At 40.8% G+C, this 20,242-nt stretch overlaps 1 protein-coding gene across 1 annotated transcript in view; it reads left to right on the top strand.

Moving 5' to 3' along the window:
* Positions 1 to 20,242, top strand: part of FARSB (phenylalanyl-tRNA synthetase subunit beta) — a gene marked incomplete at its 5' end in the record, with an annotated part of 90,527 nt that overhangs the window by 69,510 nt on the left and 775 nt on the right.

The following is a 20,242-nucleotide window of genomic DNA, read 5'->3' as shown; positions in this document are numbered from 1 at the left end:
TGTGCGTGCGTGCCCAAGATCCCGAGAGGAGAATGGAGGAGAAGGGATTGCAGCGTGACCATCCCCCCTGGGGGGTGATTTCTCGCTTTCTGTCTCTATGTCTCTCTCTGTCTGTCTGGCGAGCGCACGCGCCCTACAGTGAAAATCTCTCCAAAAAAAAAAAAAAGAGTGTCTGAGACCTTAGTAATACAAGGGTGGTCACAGCACATGGCGGTGGTATACTGTGGGTAGAAAAGTGATTGATACTCATAAATGAGCAATTCTATTTCTGGTTTGAGAGTTTCTAGTTCCAGCTGCGCAGGAACACCAAGTACTCAAGGGCATCTGGAACTTCTGGGAACTGGGAAATTAAGAGTCATTATTTTTCATTAACACTGACTTAAATAGGAAAGTCTGCCACAACACTGAGGATTCAGCTCATATGTCTTAAGTTCCCTTTGGTAATTTGAACAGGAGTAATAAGATAAAGCAATGACTTTTCATTTTTTGTGTTTGTGTCATAAATTCCTAAAATTCCCTAACAAAATTAACCTAAGCACTTAAAATAATATATGATATCTAATATGTTGTCAGGGTAAGGTAACAAAATGAAATAGAGCCAATCCCATGGCCTAGAGTTTAAGGGAGCTGATCCCATATAGCCGACTACAAGTTAAATCATGGCCCTGTCAGCTTGCAAGAACATGCCAGGTGTGTGTGTGTGTGTGTGTGTCCCAGATCCCAAGAGGATGGAGAAATAGAGGAGAAGGGATGGTGGCATGACCACACCCCACTGGGGATGCTTTCTCCCTTTGTCTCTTTTTACTCTTTCTCTCTCTCTCTGATGAGAACATGTGCCCTCTGACAATTAGAAAAACAACATGAAATAAATGATTCGATGTTTCATTTTTAAAAATTGGTAGGAGTTATGATAAATATGTATTTATGTAGCTAGCTGGCCACAGATCTTAAGGAAAGAAAGCTCCTCTCCATTGGAATGGTTTTAAAGAGTCAGCTCTTGAGAGACTAATTGAGGGTACATTTAAAACAAATAACTGCGTTTATTTTTAAGTGGATATATTCAAACAGGTAAATTTGCTGAAGTTATCTATGTTCAAAATTTCCTTTCCCCCTTGAGGTATTCAGATTTAGTATTCTTTCAAGGTTTAGGATCAGGACAGTCCTTTTTAAACTTTTTGGTGGGGAATTGGATAGAAACTCCCCTTAGGTAATGTGCATAACTGAAACTGTCATTTTGTTAAGTTTTTACTTGAAAACAGTCAAAATATATATTTTTAAATAGAACTATTTTTTTAAAAATTATTTAATTTTTATTCATTTATTTTAATTTGACCAGAAAGAGAGAGAGAGAGAGAGAGAGAGGAAGCAAGAAAGCAAGCCACCAGATTCAGGACTTGAACCATAGTTGACCATGTGGGAGTGTCCAGCGCCTCAACCACCATGCCACCTTCTGGTCCCCTTAATAGAATTATTTTATTTAACTTTATTATTATTAATTATTGTTATTATTATTATTTTCCAGTTTGATCAGAGAAAGAAAAAGAGGGAAAGTGAGAAAGCAAGCCACCAGATATGGTACTTGAACCATGGTTGGCCATGTGGGAGTCCAGTGCCTTTAACCACCACGCCACTTGCCAGGCCCCAGTCAAAGATATATTTTTAAAAATTCAAGTGGGGCTCCCCCCGTGGCCCAGTGGTTAATGAAGTTGGCTTTCACATGGCCAACTGCACCACTCAAATCCCAGACACAGGTGCTTGAAAAACACACCAGGCACGTGTGTGTGCATGCCCAAAGTCCCAGTAGGATGGAGAAAGAGAGAAGAAGGGACTGCAATGTGACCACAGCTCTTTGGGGGGGCAAGTGCTTTCTCCTTCTTATTCTCTTACCTCTTTTTTTTCCTCAGGTGGATGCATGTGCTCTTTGCCAAAAATTAAAACAAGAACATGCCAGTACAGTAACAATGAACTTTTCTTTAAGCTATTTAGGAGTAAATCAGTAAGCTTATATCCCATTACCCCTGCATACTTCAGTGTTTCCTACAAACAAGGATATTGTACTTTGAAACCACAGTTATAATCATGAATATCAGGAGGTTAACACTGATGTTGATGTTAACCACCATTTAATCCTTGGCCTATCCAAGTTTTTCAGTTGTCTTTTCCAGCAAAAATATCACTTGTCTCTAGCTGTTACATCTCACTAGTCTCCTGGAGATTTCTAGCATTGTCTTTTCTTGACTTTCATGACCTCTATACTTTTAAAATTAGAGGCTACTTGTAGTGTGTCCCTAAGTTTTGGTTTACTGCTGCTTTTTCACTATTGGATTCAGGGTAGGCATCTTTGAAGGAATGTTACAGGAGTGATACTAATTTCTCACTTCATCTTTTCAAGTGGCATGCCATGTCCAGTTATCCCATAACCAGTAATCATCACATCAGTCATTTGATTAAAGTGGTGTCTATCGGGTTCCTTTTCTGTAAACTCATTCTTTTTTCCATTATAATGAGTGCATATTTTATAGAGGGCCAGCCAGTGGTGTGGTAGCTAAGGCAGTGGACTCCCACATGAGTGACCCAGGTTCCAGAGCCAGACCCTGCGGCTTGAAAAACCATGCCAGGCACGTGTGCATGCACATCTAAAATCCCGAGAGGAGACTGGAGGAGAAGGGTGTGGCCATCTCCCCGGAGGGGGATTTCTCACTTACTCTGTCTCTCTTTTCTCTGGCACACGCACATGTACCCCAGGGGAAAACCTAAAGATAAATATTTTGTAGGGAGGAACTTAGAAATTATCTAAGTACTGTGTACCATTCCTAATCAGTCTGTTTGTTTCTATTGTATAGATTCATTCTTTCCTTTATTATTTCATGTATTTTAATCCATTATAAGCATTGTTTATTTTGATGCTCAGATTGTCCCCAGTTTGGCCAGTAAGGGTCCTCTGAAGCTGGCTCCTGTTTCCTTTTAACATGTTGCTGTTATTCTTTGAGTTCTCCCTTGTATTTGGCATGAGCTATTACAGGCTTATCTGGAACTTTGTCTTACTGCATTTCTCCAGCCTGGTTTCTTTGAGTGGGGAATGGTATTTAGAGGCCAAAATCTAGGGCTCTAGGTGAATTTATTGCTAAGGGGTTAGGGTCGCTCTCCCAAGGCTTTGTCAGAGAGGCCTGAGTTAGAATGCAAGACACACACTCTTAAATCTCCTCTCTCTCTCTCTCTCTCTCACTCTCTCTCTCTCTCTCTCTCTCAGGCTATAAACCCACGACACCTCTGATTCCAACCTTTTTTTTTTAATAGAGATTTTTGCTGTAGGGCACATATGCTTGTCAGAGAGACAGAGAGAAGTAGAGAGACAGGAAGTGAGAAATCAGCCCCCTGGGGAGGATGGCCACTCTGGAGTTTCTTCTCTATTCTCCTCTCAGGATCTTGGGTACACACGCACATGCTCCCGGCATAAGTTTTAAGCCACCAGGTCTAGGACTCGAACCGTGGTCGACTACATGGGAATCCAGAGACATTAACCATTATGCCATCTGCTGGCTCCTCCAATTCTGATCTAATACTTTAGGGTTCACACACATTTTTCTCCTGGTTCATATTTGTGCCTCTCTTATCCATCACAGAATTTTGGCTTCCATTATTGTTTCTTGCTCAATCAATGTCCCTGTCTGTAACAGAACTCTCTTCTTTGTCATCATCTCCTCCACTGCATATTTGCCCTACTAGTCACTTGGAGACTTCAATTGCCCCGACAGGGCTCTCCCTGCTTGTGGGAGGCTGCGCACCAACGAGTCTGCCAAGGTCATTAGGTTTCGGTTTCTCAGAAAGCAAACAATTACACAATACCAAAGGGCATGATTGGCTCCCCTTCAAAACCTCACCTCCAAAACCATACTCTAATTGGCCACTTCCCACAAAGGCCATACCTGCTCCCTATGGATGCTCTCTTCTGCTGGGGCTCTGTCACCCCATGTTGGCTATCTCCCTCTTATCTGGGATACCCATGTCCCAATCACCCATCGCCAGGTGGGGATTTTGGGCACACACACACACACACACACACACACACACTCTTAAATCTTTCCATTACTTCTAGGAATCTGTCCCAGAAATACAGTGGCTAAAATACCAAACAACATATGCACCATGCTAAATTGCAGCAGAACTACCTGTAATAGCAAGAACTGGAAACAATCCATTGATAGCAAGTTAGAGGGACAAACTGTGAGCAACATACACACACACACACACACACACACACACACACACACACTCTTATGTCTTTCAAGACATAAGGCCAGGACTCAAGCCAGGTGGTTGGCCACATGGGATCTGGCTCCCTTAGTCACTAGGCCACAGAGCCAGCCAAAGATGTTTGACTTTATGGCTCTTTTCCTTTACATTGTAAATCTTAGTTCCTAAAAAATTTACGTTATTATTTATTTGCTCAGAGTATTTATATGTCATAGTTTCAGAAGAAAAATGTCAATATTATTTCTAACAATATGATTATTGAACACAGTTTCTTTTTTTTAGAGAGAGTTTTATTATAGGGTATGTATGCTCTCTGGAGAGACAGAAAAAGACAAACAGAAAGCAAGAAATTACCCCCTGGGGGATGGCCACATGGCAATTTCTTCTCCTCTTGGGATTTTGGGGCATGCACACACACATACCCCCAGCATGAGTTTTAAGCTGTTGGGTTCAGGATTGGAACTGTAGTCAACTACGTGGAAGTCCAGCAACTTAACCATTACACCATCTGCTGATCCCTGAACACAACTCTTACATAAGATACAGCTTACAAGTAACGCTTCTTCCCTCTTCATCCTCCACACTGTTTTCAGTTTATCCTTCTGTAGGTTTTAAAAAGTTTATTTATCTATTTTTTTCCATTGAAGAGTAAGACAGAAAGAGTCAGGCAATCCCAATCAGGTCTTTACACTACAACCACCCTCAGCCTCATCCAGCCAGGACCATGGGCTGGGGCGGCGGAGATTTCTCACTTGCCCTCCCTCTGTCTCTCTCAGATGAGTGCATGTGCCCTATGGCAGAAAACCTTTAAAAATGTGTGTGTGTGTGTGTGTGTCTATACTCTCCTCCTCCACTTTCTCAAATAGGGGTTGATAGTTTACATGCATGCCCCTGGCTTCTTTTTACGTGACAGTCTACACTGGAGGTCATTCTGTAGCAGCAGGCAGAGATCTTCCTTCTAGCTTTTGACACCTGGAGTGCTCCTGAAAGACATAAGAGTGTGTGTGTGTGTGTGTGTGTGTGTGTGTGTGTGTGTATGTTGCTCACAGTTTGTCCCTCTAACTTGCTATCAATGGATTGTTTCCAGTTCTTGCTGTTACAGATAGTTCTGCTGCGATTTAGCATGGTGCATATGTTGTTTGGTATTTTAGCCACTGTATTTCTGGGACAGATTCCTAGAAGTAATGGAATTATTGGGACAAAAGGCAAATTCAGGTTTTCCCTAGATACTGCCAAGCGCCCCTCCATTGGACTTCTGGTTCTAACGTGATGCAAACCCGGCAGCACTGCTTGACAGGATTTACCTTTCTAGAACCTTGGTCACCAGATGTGGCTAAGTTCCCCAGCCTTCCAGATGGGGAATGTTGTCTCCCCTTTTAATGAGATCTAGCTTGCAACAAGCAAGTGTAAGCATATGTACACACACACACACACACACACACACACACACACACACTCTTATGTCTTTCAAGACATAAGGCCAGGACTCAAGCCAGGTGGTTGGCCACATGGGATCTGGCTCCCTTAGTCACTAGGCCACAGAGCCAGCCAAAGATGTTTGACTTTATGGCTCTTTTCCTTTACATTGTAAATCTTAGTTCCTAAAAAATTTACGTTATTATTTATTTGCTCAGAGTATTTATATGTCATAGTTTCAGAAGAAAAATGTCAATATTATTTCTAACAATATGATTATTGAACACAGTTTCTTTTTTTTAGAGAGAGTTTTATTATAGGGTATGTATGCTCTCTGGAGAGACAGAAAAAGACAAACAGAAAGCAAGAAATTACCCCCTGGGGGATGGCCACATGGCAATTTCTTCTCCTCTTGGGATTTTGGGGCATGCACACACACATACCCCCAGCATGAGTTTTAAGCTGTTGGGTTCAGGATTGGAACTGTAGTCAACTACGTGGAAGTCCAGCAACTTAACCATTACACCATCTGCTGATCCCTGAACACAACTCTTACATAAGATACAGCTTACAAGTAACGCTTCTTCCCTCTTCATCCTCCACACTGTTTTCAGTTTATCCTTCTGTAGGTTTTAAAAAGTTTATTTATCTATTTTTTTCCATTGAAGAGTAAGACAGAAAGAGTCAGGCAATCCCAATCAGGTCTTTACACTACAACCACCCTCAGCCTCATCCAGCCAGGACCATGGGCTGGGGCGGCGGAGATTTCTCACTTGCCCTCCCTCTGTCTCTCTCAGATGAGTGCATGTGCCCTATGGCAGAAAACCTTTAAAAATGTGTGTGTGTGTGTGTGTGTCTATACTCTCCTCCTCCACTTTCTCAAATAGGGGTTGATAGTTTACATGCATGCCCCTGGCTTCTTTTTACGTGACAGTCTACACTGGAGGTCATTCTGTAGCAGCAGGCAGAGATCTTCCTTCTAGCTTTTGACACCTGGAGTGCTCCATCCTACTGAGTTTCACAGTTTGTCCCTCTAACTTGCTATCAATGGATTGTTTCCAGTTCTTGCTGTTACAGATAGTTCTGCTGCGATTTAGCATGGTGCATATGTTGTTTGGTATTTTAGCCACTGTATTTCTGGGACAGATTCCTAGAAGTAATGGAATTATTGGGACAAAAGGCAAATTCAGGTTTTCCCTAGATACTGCCAAGCGCCCCTCCATTGGACTTCTGGTTCTAACGTGATGCAAACCCGGCAGCACTGCTTGACAGGATTTACCTTTCTAGAACCTTGGTCACCAGATGTGGCTAAGTTCCCCAGCCTTCCAGATGGGGAATGTTGTCTCCCCTTTTAATGAGATCTAGCTTGCAACAAGCAAGTGTAAGCATATGTTCATGTTTATAGGATATTTTTATTTCCTTTATGCCTGTATTCCTCTTTCCTTCTTTAGGTGGTTGGTGTTTTATCTTGTCTCTTTTTCATGTAGTATAAAAAACATGTGATGATGTACATCCAACCATTTTTTTTTAGAGTTTTTTTTTTTTTTTTTTTTTGGTTATAGGGTGCGTGCGCCCTCCAGAAAGGCAGAGAGAGACAGAGAGACAGAAAGCGAGAAATCACCCCCCAGGGGGGATGGCCATGCCGCAATCCCTTCTCCTCCATTCTCCTCTGGGGATCTTGGGCACACACACATACGTGCCTGGCGTGAGTTTAAGCCACCGGGTTCGGGACGCGAACCGCGGTCGACTACATAGGAGTCCAGTGACATAGCCATTACGCTAACTGCTGGTTCCATCCAACCATTTTTGACAATTTGTCACCTACCTTTTGACTTTGTCTATTATGGTTTTTACAATGCAGATTAAAGAAATTATGTGGTCAAATTTGTTAATCTGTTTCCTTATTGCATGTAGAATTTTAAAAAAATAGTTATTTAATTTACTTATCATTATTATTATTTTTTTATATGCTACGGGGCATGCGTGCGCACCAGGGGTAGAGATAAAGAAAGTAAGAAAGCAAGTCACAAGATCTGGGATTCAAACCGTGGTCAGCCATGTGGGAGTCCAGCGACTTAATCACCACGCCACCTGCTGGCCTCATTACATCTAGATTTTGAGTCACAGAAAAGTTTCTCTCACTTTGAGATTCAAAAGGAATTTCCCATGCTCCCTCTAGCATTTTACTGTTTTCTTTAAAAAATTTTTTAAATCATTTACCTGTTTGTAATTTATCCTGAATACAATATGAGGAATAGGTTCAGTTTCTTTTTTTTCCACATGCTTTGTAGATTTTATGAATTACCTTGCTTTTCAGTTACTGTTGTGACCTTTGTTCAGTGGACAGGTAAAGTTACATGTATTTGTGTTCTACAAGATGATGTTAAATCTAGCTAATTAACAATTGCATCACCTTGGATGGTTATTACCATTTTTATGTCCAGACCACTTAACATCCACTCTTTATGTTTTTTCCAGGAACATAGTGGTGGGACTAGCAGATGGTGCAGTGGTTATGTTGCTGGACTCCTACATAGTTGACTACAGTTCCAGTCCTGTACCCAGCAGCTTAAAACTCACGCTGGGCACATGTGTGTGTATGTCCAAGATCCTGAGAGGAGACTGGAGGAGAAGGGATTGCGGTGTGGCCATCCACCCTGGGGCGGGGGAGTGATTTCTCTCTTTCTGTCTTTCTCTGTCTCTCCAGAGAGCACATGCACCCTGTGCTCTCTTAAAAATCTCTTAAAAAAAAAAAACACAGTAGTAGTATTTAACTTTCAAAATTCACTTTGTTTTATGGTAAATACTTTATGAAATCCATGAAGGAATAGAAGACATATAAAAACCTTATCATCTTTGCTATATTTAAAAGATTAAATAATTTTTTTTTTGAAGCCGTGTTCAACCAAATTGAACAGGTCTAGGAGAAAACGTGGGCGTAGTTGAAACTGGGTGTGAACTGGAATTAAAAGACTGGTTCGCATCAGAGCAAAGTTCATAGATCCTAAAATTATAAAGGTATAGCTTTCTGGGTTTTAAATATTTTAGTTATTATTATTACTTAATCTGACCAGAGAGAGAGAGAGAGGGAAAGTGAGAAAGCACGCCGCCAGGTCTGAATCTCAAACCGTGGTCGGCCATGTGGGAATCCAGCACCTCAACCACCACAACACCTGCTGGACCCGAATACAGCTTTGTAAAGACTTCTTTTTTTTAAAGAAACGTTTAAGAAAGTTGTTAGTACACTCCAGAGTTCATATCATAATCCCCTTAATCAGCTTGAGCCCCTTCTTGGCCATTAACGATCATTCTTTGCAACATAAAATAAATTTATCTGTAAGTAAAGAGAGGTAATTAGAAATTAAGGTGAGACCTTAATTTTGAAAATTAAATACTTAATACTATGATTTTCAGGTTCTAAATAATCATGTATTTATGTTATATGTGTAAGATTTAGAGAGATTATAAAAGGAAACATTTATGCCACAATTAAGGAGTTTATAAAATATCTAGCAAATGGTATTTTACATGTGTGTGTGTGTGTTTTTTTTTTTTCCCGAGAGAGATTTTTTGCTGTAGGGCTTGCGCACTTACCGGAGAGAGAGAGAGAGAAAGAGGGAAATCATCACCTGGAGGGACGGCCATGCTGCAATCCCTTCTCCTCTAGTCTCTCAGGATTTGGGGCACACATACACATGTACTTAGCATGAGTTTTAAGCTGCTAGGTCCAGGACTCGAACCATGGTCAACTACATGGGAGTCCAGTGACATAACCGTTATGCTATCTGCTTGTTTCTAGATTTTTTAAAAATATCAGTTTCAAGAATATATTATGTATTGAAGTGGAGGACTCTGCTTGGTCCTTCAGATTGCACGTACATACTGCTGGAGCAGATGTTGGGATTCATCTCTCCAAAACATTTTGCACTATTAACAGATGTTCCAGTGCAAGAGTTTTGCTGAAAGTGATGTATCTGGGGCAACTGTTTTCTATTTCTTCTAACTTTGCTTCTGCCGTTTATCCCCTCAGAATATGAAGTCATTTCACTGGATTCCAGCACCTTCATGGTCTCTGTTTTGTTCCCTCCTTGCTCTATTGAGAACAAAGATATAGTTTGGTTTAGTTACTCCCACTGCATAGAAGGTAATAGTTTATCATCTGTTACTGTTAATCTGGAGAATTAGAAGGTTGTTAAAAATCACATTTTGGCAAGCATTTCCCCATATGTATTTTTTTTTAACCAGCAAGATTCTAGAAACTTATAATAACGCAAGCTTGGTCTGATTTTTAAAAATATTTTATTGAGCCAACTCTGGCATAGAGGTTGAGTGAGCTAGATCCCATGTGGCCTGCTGTACAGTTGACATCCTGACCCCAGAGGCTTGAAAAGCATTCTGGGCTTGTGATCATGTGTGCCCCAGAGCACAGCAGGATGGAAAATGGAGGAGTAGGGCTTCCAGCAGGACCACAGCCCACTAGGTGGTGGTGGTGGGGGTGGTGGCACTTTCTCCCTCTCTCTCTCCGTCTCTGTGTCTCTCTGGGCAAGTGCATAAGCCCTTTGGAAAAGTTGGGAAAAAAAACCAAACAAATGTTTTATTTATCCATAATCTGCTTTGTTTACAAATTACAAATGAAAGCTTACTATGTACTTTTAGGGTAGTATGGGTTGCAGAAACCATTGAACATCCTTTTTTTTTTTCCCGAGAGAGATTTTTTGCTGTAGGGCTTGCGCACTTACCGGAGAGAGAGAGAGAGAAAGAGGGAAATCATCACCTGGAGGGACGGCCATGCTGCAATCCCTTCTCCTCTAGTCTCTCAGGATTTGGGGCACACATACACATGTACTTAGCATGAGTTTTAAGCTGCTAGGTCCAGGACTCGAACCATGGTCAACTACATGGGAGTCCAGTGACATAACCGTTATGCTATCTGCTTGTTTCTAGATTTTTTAAAAATATCAGTTTCAAGAATATATTATGTATTGAAGTGGAGGACTCTGCTTGGTCCTTCAGATTGCACGTACATACTGCTGGAGCAGATGTTGGGATTCATCTCTCCAAAACATTTTGCACTATTAACAGATGTTCCAGTGCAAGAGTTTTGCTGAAAGTGATGTATCTGGGGCAACTGTTTTCTATTTCTTCTAACTTTGCTTCTGCCGTTTATCCCCTCAGAATATGAAGTCATTTCACTGGATTCCAGCACCTTCATGGTCTCTGTTTTGTTCCCTCCTTGCTCTATTGAGAACAAAGATATAGTTTGGTTTAGTTACTCCCACTGCATAGAAGGTAATAGTTTATCATCTGTTACTGTTAATCTGGAGAATTAGAAGGTTGTTAAAAATCACATTTTGGCAAGCATTTCCCCATATGTATTTTTTTTTAACCAGCAAGATTCTAGAAACTTATAATAACGCAAGCTTGGTCTGATTTTTAAAAATATTTTATTGAGCCAACTCTGGCATAGAGGTTGAGTGAGCTAGATCCCATGTGGCCTGCTGTACAGTTGACATCCTGACCCCAGAGGCTTGAAAAGCATTCTGGGCTTGTGATCATGTGTGCCCCAGAGCACAGCAGGATGGAAAATGGAGGAGTAGGGCTTCCAGCAGGACCACAGCCCACTAGGTGGTGGTGGTGGGGGTGGTGGCACTTTCTCCCTCTCTCTCTCCGTCTCTGTGTCTCTCTGGGCAAGTGCATAAGCCCTTTGGAAAAGTTGGGAAAAAAAACCAAACAAATGTTTTATTTATCCATAATCTGCTTTGTTTACAAATTACAAATGAAAGCTTACTATGTACTTTTAGGGTAGTATGGGTTGCAGAAACCATTGAACATCCTGAGATAATGTCTTCTTTGGAGTTTCTTCCCTTTGCCAGTACATTTCTTCTCTTCCCTTACGCTTTGGAGAGACTCCTTTCTGCTTTTAGCTGTTTAATCTTCTAAATCTTACATCATTGAAGCGATCCAGCAGCTTGCCAATCAGTTAAAGAATTCCCAATACTTTGTATAAATGATAGGCAAGCTATTAACATCCTTGAAGTCCCGGTTGTGGTTTTGATTTTGATGCATTATTTTCCTTTGAGAAGTGAAAGCTGTCAGTCATTGGGGTGGCGTGGGCAGCCTCTCACCCCTTCTGGACAAACTTCTGTGCATCTACTAGCTCACGTGGGCTGTGGGTCAGGAACCAGCTTCCTACTAAGGGTTGTTGTAGGCCAAGTAGGAGGTTGGCGACTTGTCTTCAGAACCCCTACCCCTCCCTGGCATGCAGGTTTTTGTGTCTCAGTTGTGCTTTCTTCTGCTAATCCCCTCTAGGACCTCAATTTTGTCTGAGTGACTAAACTTGGCACTCATTTTCCAGAAGAGAAAGGTTTCTAGTCACTCTCTTAATCCGTAAAGACTCCTAGTTTGTGAACTGCATTCTCTGAACAAAGATTTCTTCATGGAATATTTCCTAGGATGATGTGAGGCTTATTTTTTTTCTCACCAGTAGAATTTTTTTAAAGGCACTAGTTGATACTATGCAGGAGAGAGAAGGTGTTTTATCTGTGTGATACAAAATAGGATCGGTATAATCTTACCTGAAGTTCATGGCTTGTTGCTAGTGCCTCTGCTAGAAGTCCATTGGGTAACTTTTCAGTACATGAGCTATATAATGATTCATTTGTTTTCACTTCAGTAGTTTTACTTTTGGAAAAAGGAAATAATCCAAGAAAAAGCAAAAAGTACTATGTATTTTTATAGAAATTCTATTTATACTAGGGGAGAATTGGGAAAAAACTCCAAGGTATGAAATATTTATGGAATAAATGGCAAACTATGATGTGTAAATATAATGGAATGTGATAAAAATGTCTGTAGACATGTGAATAAACTCAGTTGAAAAAGCAGATCCCAAGGTGGTATAGACACTAATTATCACCATAGAAAAGAGTAATTATTAACCCCTGGTGTGCCTGACAGTCAGCTGTGCTACAGTAGAAACACTGGCAGGGGCTGCAGGTCCTGGGCTGTAGTCCATGTACACAGGACTGTGTTTGTGTCAGTTTCTTCACCTGTGAAACGGGAGTGATAACATCAGTCCAGTTTGCACCATGGGGTTGTTGGGAGAAGCAGATGCAGTACTTTGTGAAAAGCATTTCGGAATGGGTAAAGAACTCCCCAGAATAAACTCAGTACGTTTCCCTCAGAAAAGCACCAGGTGATCAAAGAGTTATAGACTGGGGATTGAGAAGACCTGGGTTCTAATCTCAGTTCAGCTGTTCCCTGGCTTATTTTGCTGTCCATGTGCACGTATGTCAGATAAGGGAATGGACAGGCATGCATACAAGGTTATTTCCTGGTTTGTGATTCTGCAAGAATTTCAGTTCAGTCTCTGCAGTCTAACATACCCAGTTCTTTCCTTTGCCTTCTTAGATGGTGTCACTGTGGTATTTATTCATTGCTTCAGTAATTCTAACCCTGTTTTAAAGATCTCAAATTTATCCTTTAAAGGTACCTGTGTTATTTCGGATTTTATAAAAATCTGTGAAGGGTCTAGGTTTTGTCCATATTAGGTTATGTTAATAAAAATGCAGGGTATACCTGGGTATGACCTAAGGTTAGAGGTGATAGACTGTCAGTCATTGTTTTTCCCCTTAGATTTAGTTTACTTACTTAATTTTAAACCACAAAATGTTTGCAAACATGAATGCACAGCTTGACCAAAAGATTAAAAACGTTTTGCCATAGGCCTTATATGCCTGTGGCCACACACAAAGAGCAGGTCCCCAGGTCGTGTTCACCTTTGGCTTGCTCTCTAGCCTCTGCTGTTGCTGCCTTGGGCGGCCTCCTAATCACCTCGTGCTTCCCATTTTCCATCTGTGACTTGCAAGTCCCACCAGGGCTTAGCCACGTCTGCACTGAGACCAGATGTGGCATTTATTGACAGTGGAAGGAGACGTGTAGAAAACAGGACACCATGCTTTTAGAGTATCATCATTTTCTCTTTTATACCCCCCTACCTGTCAATCGAAATCTAATTCTGAAACTGAAACATAGCTGTCCTAATTGCATGTTTGAAGTCATGTTTGCTCCTTATTAGCTAAGGATCTTCATTGACTTAAGTTAAACTAACTGTGAGATTATGGGTACTGTCTCATATACCCAGAATTTTTATTCTTTTCTTAATTAGCCCTATGAGATCTCATTATTAACATTATTAATATTACTACTACCACTGTTATTTCACTATAATTCTGCAAGAAGTAACACAGTATAATTATTTGTTTTGAGAAATAGTCTCTTTAAAGGTTTTGTGGTGAAAGATCGGGAGAAAAAGAATGTGTTGGCCCAGGAAGGCAGAATGATTTATACTATTTTTTTTTACATGTTATTATTTTAAATATATCCCATGAGTATTTAAGAAATGTGAAAGTTTGGGAGAAGATGATTTGAATGTCTGACAAATATAGGGTGATGGTATTGTTTAGGAATAGTATTTTCAGAACAGACTGACAATGAGGGTACTTTTAACCTAGAGTTAACCTAGTGTGAAAAGCCCTCTGGTTTTACACAAATTAAATTGACACTGATTTAAAATTGCAATTCTATGGGTCACCTTGAAGCTCTTCCAACATGTCTGATCTCCTTTAGGTTTTGAAATATGAATGTGTATGTGTATATAAGAGACACACAGTTAAAAGTAGAGTTTTAAATAGATCTTATGTTTCCCTAGCATTTTCTGTTTAATAATTTAGTATCTGCCCTGCCGATTAACTAAATTTTTCATAAGAAATACCAAAAAGTGACAGCTATGGAAAAAAGGATAAATTTCTCAACAAAAATTAAGACTAGGAAATTTTGGAATTATGATTCTAAATACTTGGTCATAAGGAGATTATGGTGATTTACAAAAACGATGGTTCTTTATCAAAGACATGTCGCCTTTCTGAGAAGACTAGCTAGTGTGGGCTTTGCTGATTTCCTCTGAAGAATAAGACCTCAGAGGATCCTGGCCTTACTGGTAGTGCAGAGTTTGCCGTGCCCGGTCAGGTGGGATGTTGTTGCAACCCGGGCTCCCTCTCCTAGTCCCATGCTGCGAGGTTAAGTAGGTACCGAGTCTACTCACATCCATTGCCTTCACTTTAAGAGTTAATGATGTCTGCAGGTGTGTTGGGATTAGCACTGTAAAGTTGTGTAAGGGGTTTTTCTTTCTTTTGATCTTCAGAAAGGGATGAAAGATGGCCATTAAACTTAGGGATTAGGTCCCCTCTCTTTACAGTCTTTAGGTACCATAAATATTTCACTTCAAATGCAAGGTGAAGAATTGTAGACATCTGGAGAGAACGGGTGTTTTAGATTACCAGTTGGAAATTATTCAGTCTCTGCTTACAAATTGAATGGCCTCCCCCGAGACCCGAGACGTTTTCTCTCAACCAAGGATTCTAAGAGCTGAAAAAATGTTTTTGTGTTTCTATCTCTGTAAGGATCATTTACTCCTCATATTCCTTTTCTTTTATAAATCGGTCTTTCCTACATTGTTCCCTGTGCCCCCTTGCATCTCCCACCCAGCCTTGTGTAACTCACCGGTGCCCTCAGAGAACTGCTGGTGCCAACACTTGGAGAACAACTTCACTTAAGAATGGTTCCGTGCTCTCGTGTGAGGTGTACACATGTGTTCAGCCTTGTAGGCCTATTTCTGTCTTGTCTCTTCCTTTAAATCAACATTATTTTTAAAAAGAAAGTGACGTGGATGCGCTAGCAGTAGAACCAGACAGTTGCTGTCACTGTATTTTCAGAAAACGGGTGGGGAACCAGGAGAAAGGCTGCGTAGGAAATTATGATTTCAGCCATTCCACTCTTTGTCACCTTCTGTCAGTTTCGCTCTAAGATGGAACTCTGTTTTTTTGTGTGTTTGTTTGTTCCTTGGTAGGAGGGGAAGCCTTGGGCTAGGTGCCAGCCCTAGAGTCAACCTGTTAAATTATAATTCCTTTTCTCACCTGCCATTTAGAACAAATTTAAAATATATTCTCAGCCCAGTGGCTTGTATGTACTCAATTCTGCATTTTGTAGTTCATCTCTGAGTTCGGGGACATAAGTGTGGGTGAAGCTTGCTGTGGTAACTCATGTTATTTTCTGTGACATATGTGATCTTCGGGCATTCCTTCTCTAGTGTGTCCTGCCCATCCCCTCTATCTCATTCTTATCTCTTTATTGAGGAGAATTTGGTGGTAAAGTACCAGATCACAAGCACTTAAGATATGTCGGCTCAAACCCCAAAGTGTGTTTTCGTAACAAGAAGAAAGGGAAGTAAAATGGCTTGAGTAGATGATTTTTTTAGAGAAGGACCAAATAAAGCACTGAATGAAGGCGTTGATTGTGGCCCATGGCAGGGATTGGAGATAAGGACTTAAGAGCCTCATGCTTGATGTCACCGTTTGATGCTTTCAGATTAGGGATCTGCTCAGTGACCACTTTAAGCTCCTACTTCCGATGCTTTATTAAATGATAGGGACGACTCTGTGTAGAACTTATTCAAACTTTGGGCCTATAATATTACTCTTTTAAAAAAAAAAGATGGGGCAAAAAGAAACTGTGAAAGGTGTTTGGCAACGAGCGAGAGAGAAAGCTCACAAACTCTTTGATGGTCAATTATCCAGAAAATGCGTTAAAGACTGGGTGCTGTGTGGGATTACAGGCCCAGGAATTACCCCCAAGGTCCTCTGAGTGGTCCTACCCGTTGAGCACAGGGAGACAATTACAGACCTTGAGGAGATACTACAAAAGCTTTAATTAAGGGACTGACTTACACCCCACTAGGTTTTGGAAATTAAATTCTTATTTGTGCTTAACTGATTTTCGGGGTTGGGGGGGTGGTCTGGGCTTCCACATTCATTTCAACAAAAACATTACTTTTCAAAATCTGTTTTATGTTGGGAACCATTTTATTGTAATGGATACCAGCAAACTGAGTTGAATCAGTGAAAAGAACTAGGTAAAAAAGGTGGATGAGAGGTTTTTTTTTTTTTTTTTTGCAGAAGAGTACTTTGGGTAAAGGTTGAAAATTGTAATATTTACGCATCTTGATACATCAGTGAACCAGGAGCTGTTTGAGCTTAAATACATGAATAAAAGAAAGCCAATGAATTTTGTAAATTTTGAATTTTAGGATTCCCATTCATAAGGCAATATGATTTCCTTGAATTGGGCAACGTTATGTCTCCAGAGCCAGCATGCAGTTCTTTCTCCAAAAATACTATTTGTTTGTTGATGTGATGAAAGTAGCCTTTGGCTACCACCCAGGTCTGCTTTTTCACAAGCCTAGACACATACTCTGTTTAGATGTGACTTTGTTTATTTCTGGAAAGACTGATTTAAGATGCATTAGTCTCGGCTAGATCGTCATAAGTGCAGTGATCTGCTGAGTTACCGAGCTAAACTGCCCTCCTGATGCTCTCATCTTTGAGCTCTGGGCCTAATTATGCCGCCTTCATGGGGTGTGTCTCTTGTTTTGTTAGTGAAGCAATTATTCTCTCTTGTTTGCCCTTTGAAGCAATTCACTTCTGCCGCAGAAGTTTGTTTTGAACAATAAACATTTTAAAAAGCACTAAGAAAGGCTTACTTATGCTTTCATAATGTTAAGTTTTCTTTCAGGATTTCTAGTTCACATGTGCCAACATCGGGCATATGGCACATTCGTTAGCTTCTCTCAGTATTCCTTGATAACTCGGCCTTTTTATGTGCCTTTCAGTTTGTGTGTTTGGAGGACAGAACCTCAGCCTTTGAGCTGAGAGAGTCAATAAGAAAATCTGAGCAAGAGAGTCAATAAGAAAATCTCAAGAAGTATTTGTATCACAGTCCGACCTTATGGGAAATGAAAAATGACAAGAAAAGTTCAAATTATCACCAAGGTGACAAGCATAGAGTTTTTATCAAAGTGGGTTTATGTCAAAATCCCACTGTTGGCTTAATTTTTACTTGTGGGAAGGGAGAGGGAATAACTTTTGGGTGAAGGACAGCTGCAGTAAAGGCCTTGGGACAGTTGGGGGTGCCAACGTGACTCAGGAGGGCCTATTGCAAGCTTTTAATATTGGGTTGTCGGAAAAGTCACAAAGCATTTTTGCATAAAAAATAGAAAAATATACATGACTTTTCCGACAACCTGTTATTTACATCATTTGAACACTCTTATACTTGGATATGTTTTAAATAAAGCATATGTCAACTTCACTTCTCATTGCCTCTTTTTTTCCCTAAAAAAAGGGGGGAAATTATATTCAGTGATACAGATATTTTTATTTGACCAAGTACCTAGCTAATTAATGAGCTATAGCAAAATTTGATCCAAATTTTTAGAGAGGTAGAGCTGGCAACTGAAGAAGCATATAACTGAATTTTGCTAAAAAGTGCTGATTTAAAAAGTTGTTTTATGAGGTAAAAATTCTAAATTCTTATCTCTTAGGTTTTATTTTGCTAACATTGTCAAAACTCACACATCTGGCTTAGATTCTGAAATAGTTTGGTTTTATGCTTCAGTAAAAATAAATCCAATCAAATTGGAAAAGAAGATAGATAAAAGGAAAGATTTGGGTACAGTGGGGATTCTTAAGCATAGCAAGGTTATCAGGGAAGATCTTGAACATTTCCTTTCTGAGTGGCCTTTAAAAATAGACTGGTGTCTTTTTCACGTAGTGCAAGTACATTCAGGTGTAGTTCTATGTAAAGGGGTGTCAGGGTAATGTAATAAATGACTCTCTCACCATTCCTTCCAGCCTCTGATTTTTTTTTTCCCTTTATTATTTATTTCTTTCGTGAGCAAGAGAGCCAGGCTTCCCGAATAGGGTCTAGACATTATGATCTCCCCCTGCCCTGAGTCAGCCCTGGACGAGAGGCTCATGCATGGGTGCTCTCAGGCAGGTCTCTGGACACGAACCCAGAACTTTCCCATGTGGGTCAGTTTCCCAGAGTGTCAAGTTTTTTTGTTGTTGTTACTTGTTTATTAAAAGAAGTTTTGTTTTGTTCTGTTTGCCTAAGGGTGCATATGTTGGCCAGCGAGAGAGAGAGAGAGAGAGAGAGAGACAGTGACAGTGAGAGTGAAAGTGAGCAGTCTCCTCTCAGGGGGAGTGGACATGCCACAATCTCTCCTTTATTCTGGGATCTTGGGCATGCATGCACACCCGCCCTGTGGGATTATCAAGCTACCAGGTCCAGGATTCGAACTGTGGTTGGCTATGTGGGAGTCTGGCAACATAACTGCTACACCATCTACTGGCCCCATCAGAGCATTGAGTTTTACTGCTGCGCTACCATCTGGCCCCCCTCTGTAAGAACTGCTTATGCTGCTAACCATCAACACTTTATACAAACTTCACTTCTTTGTCATTTGATGATTTATTTATTTTTCTCTTTATTTCAGTGAGGGAGGCAGGAATAGTTTTGTCTTTTGAGTTACATTTTAATTTTGATACAATTTTTTTTAATAAGATTTCCTGATAATTCATGTCCCACAAGGTTCTGCATTATTAATCCATTTTGGTTTCTGCATTATTTTATGTGACTCCCCTCCCTGTTCCGCTCAAGTATGGATCAGTGTGCAGATCCAGATACTGAGATGCAGTTCACTGAAACCCTTGCTTTAATAGACAGTGCAGTGGAATTGCTTAGATAGGAGGAAGGTGTAGAACCTGCTATCTTATATTTCATCTGGGTAGCTTTGAGACTGAGAATGAGAATTTTAAAATGTTTTTCAGGTCTTCCCATATAAATATCTTTTTAAAAACTCCTTCTTGCCAATTGGGAAATAAATGTAATTGCTCTGTGTCTTTGGGGTACCAACTTGATAGTATCAGCTTCCTCTCCCCTCCAGCCCAATTCTGTATTCTTCAGCTGACCTTGGAGCCCGCCGTTACCAGAGCCTCAGCAGTGGACTCTTTCATAAATAATGCACTCACTCTGAAGTGGCAGACTGGAGGCTTGTGGCCCATCGCTGTGGGTATTTATAGTTCATGCCAGTAAATGATTCGGTTGGCTCAGTCAGGGGCTGTGGACCTGATCCCTTTTAAGTTGGTGGTGAGAGAAATGAGTCAGCATTTTTTAACTTCAGCAGGGTCCAGAGCAATAACAAACGCCTTTGGCACTGGTCATTTACTGAGTAAGGAGCGGGTTCTTTACACCTCATGAGCCTTCGCTGCTTCGGGGGCTGTATCAGTGCCTTGGCACCTGGATGGAGAGGACGTTCTGCAGTCATAAAGTCAGTCAAGATCACCCAGATGTGCCTGGGTCCGGCCTCTGCCGTGGTTGTACAAGAGATACCCCCAAACTACTCAGAAAGCACTTTTCCGGCAGGAACTGGGTTGCGGTCTGTGACCCATCCTGCGCGCAGACGCGGGGCTCCCTGTAGGCTGTGGGTGACACTGCAGCTTGGGTTTTCTTGTAAGGAGGCAGGCAAGAGCGATATTACGCAGATGAAATGAATTCAATTCAGTGCAGACTTCTTAGGCAGCAAGTATCACTATGGAAAAACCTGTTTCAAAACAGGTTCTTGCCATGCCATACAAAATCATTGATTCAGTTTCATGTTTCTTTTTTTTTTTTTTTT

The sequence above is a fragment of the Tupaia chinensis genome, unplaced genomic scaffold, assembly GCF_000334495.1.
Source record: "Tupaia chinensis unplaced genomic scaffold, TupChi_1.0 Scaffold148296_1, whole genome shotgun sequence".
Classification (NCBI taxonomy): Eukaryota; Metazoa; Chordata; class Mammalia; order Scandentia; family Tupaiidae; genus Tupaia; species Tupaia belangeri.
Note: the sequence above shows the minus strand (reverse complement) of the source record. Positions and strands in the feature narration are given on the sequence as shown.